The sequence below is a fragment of the Helianthus annuus genome, chromosome 15, assembly GCF_002127325.2.
Source record: "Helianthus annuus cultivar XRQ/B chromosome 15, HanXRQr2.0-SUNRISE, whole genome shotgun sequence".
NCBI classification, from domain to species: Eukaryota; Viridiplantae; Streptophyta; class Magnoliopsida; order Asterales; family Asteraceae; genus Helianthus; species Helianthus annuus.
This window is the reverse complement of record NC_035447.2, coordinates 125218145-125220493: the sequence shown is the minus strand read 5'-3', so window position 1 is coordinate 125220493 and position 2349 is coordinate 125218145. Positions and strand designations below refer to the sequence as shown.

General features: G+C 34.2%; 1 long non-coding RNA gene across 1 annotated transcript; it reads right to left on the bottom strand.

Moving 5' to 3' along the window:
* Nucleotides 1-573: 573 nt before the first annotated feature.
* Nucleotides 574-1868, bottom strand: LOC110910300. The gene is made up of 2 exons (XR_002575977.2): nt 1719-1868; nt 574-785 (listed from the first exon to the last, which is right to left on the bottom strand). It is a non-coding gene; the product is annotated as an uncharacterized LOC110910300 (long non-coding RNA).
* Nucleotides 1869-2349: the final 481 nt, after the last annotated feature.

Sequence of the window (2349 nt, the reverse complement as noted above, 5' to 3'; positions counted from 1 at the left end):
TCCACAGATGATCTAGAACATACTCCACATTACCATCTTTACGAGTCTTCTAATGGCACTAAATTGTGGACACCGAATGTCAACGAGCAATATCATCCTATTAATGTTAAATCATATGTCACACCGAAAGAACTTCTTGCCATGTATAAGACTTATGACCAATAAGCTGGGTTCAATGTAAAAAATATACGTTAATGCAGTTTTTTTATCTACTAATCACATTGTTAATAACAACTCTAGGTACATATGTAACATGAAGTGTATCGTTTGTCCCTTTAATTCGTTACGCTAGTCTCATATACTTATAGTTACATATATTAGTTGTTTGTTCATTGATATGACATTTTGGATGACGTAATGTTGTTACATATGTAATTTTACTAAGTTTAAATTGACACCAAAGGGACTGACATATGTAACATATGTTACACTATGGGGCAACAAATGTAACACATGTATAGCCATCTTACACATGTTACATATAGGTGTTACATGTGTTACAACGTCAAGGTTACACATGTTACATATAGTTGTTGCATCCCAAAAAAAATTGCCGTCACATCAACATCCGTATTCATCCAAAAATGGGCATACTAACAATGAAAATGAAAATAAAAATGAATTTTATATCAATAGTTGTAATGCTTCTAAAAAATGGTCTTCACAACAACATCCATCTTCACAACACATAGCAGCCAACCAAAAAACACACCATCGTCACCACGAAAACCTGATGATGCGTTGTAATCCTTCGGCGGGCTTCGCTTCTTGATAACCATCTTCATCTTGAACACAAAACATTTTTTACATGTGAACAAAATAAGTACATCAATATTAGTTTCTATAGTTAAAAACTTATTAATCTCCTATGTAACATGTGTAACGTGGCTATACATGTGTTACTTCTCTAGTGTAACACATGTTACAAACATGTGTTACATATGTGCAACCCCCCTTTGTGTCCAAAAAAGGGTTGGGGTAACTACAAGTAACTTGGGTAACGTTTACTACATATGTAGCTAATTATCCCACCAAAAAAACACGACTTTTTATTTGTAAAATAAACGAGATATTCCGAATAAATTATGAAGTTTATACATTCTAACATTTAACAACCAATCTTAAAAAAACGTTTTAACATTTAAACTTACTATTACATTAAGTAAACACCTTTTGTAACACGTAAAAAACCTAACACGTGTTGCATTGGATGTATCTTCAAGCTGAAGATGGGATTATAAAAGGAAAATGCAGAACACTAAAAAAGTTGTAACACGTGTTACAACGGTTGTTTTAAGAACTTTCAAATAAACAAGTGTTGCAAAGTGGATTTTTTTAAATAACTGTTTAAATCAACGTAATAGAGATGTGTAAGTAGGTAATTTTCTTTTGTAACACGTGTTACATTGGATGTATCTTTACGTTGAGGATGGGATTATAAAAAGGAAAATGCACAGCTGAGTAAAAAGATGTAAAACGTGTTACAACGGTTGTTTTAAGAACTTTCAAATAAACAAGTGTTACACCGTGGATGTTTAAAAAAAATTGTTTTCATCCATTTGTAATAGAGACGTGCAAGTAGGTAAAACCTGTTGTAACACGTGTTACATATGTGCAGCCCCGATTTTTTGTAACAAAGAGGTTGAACATATGTAACACATGTTTGTAACATGTGTTACACTGGAGGGTAACTTCTGTACAACATCAAAGGTACCCACCACTTGCCCTTCATCGACTTCTTGTTCCCATTCTTCATCGGTTTCTCCATCTACCTTCTTTCGTTATCGTTCTGTTTCTTTATCGTTCTGCTTTCGCTTATTAGCCAGCCTACCCGTCACGGACCTGGTCATTCTCCTCACTCCTGCAAATACAACAGCCATAGTAAATACATAATAACACAAGTAATATTTCCAGAGTTATTTAACACAACAAACAGGTACGAGATAGGTAACACATGTTACCTGAAACTGTATTCTGCACTACACAATCGTCAACAACTATCTTCTTTTCGTCAAGCAACACCCTCACTACAAAGTGTTACCTGAAACTGTATTCTGCACCGAAACTACACAATCACACTCTCTGATGCACTCGGGACGTTGCATTTTTTCTGCACACACCTTTCCACCCTACGCCTTCACATTTTAACAAAAAATGCCCACATTCAGCTAATCCAACACTAAAAACACAATCTCAATACTAAATCTAACAACATTACCAAACCAAACCGCTTAAACAGAGAAAAAATAACATTTGAACAGTCCTAAACAAACAATAATCACAAATTAAAAAAGACTGAAAAAAACCAAAGAATCCAAACCAAATGACACCTAACCGAGTATAAAACCA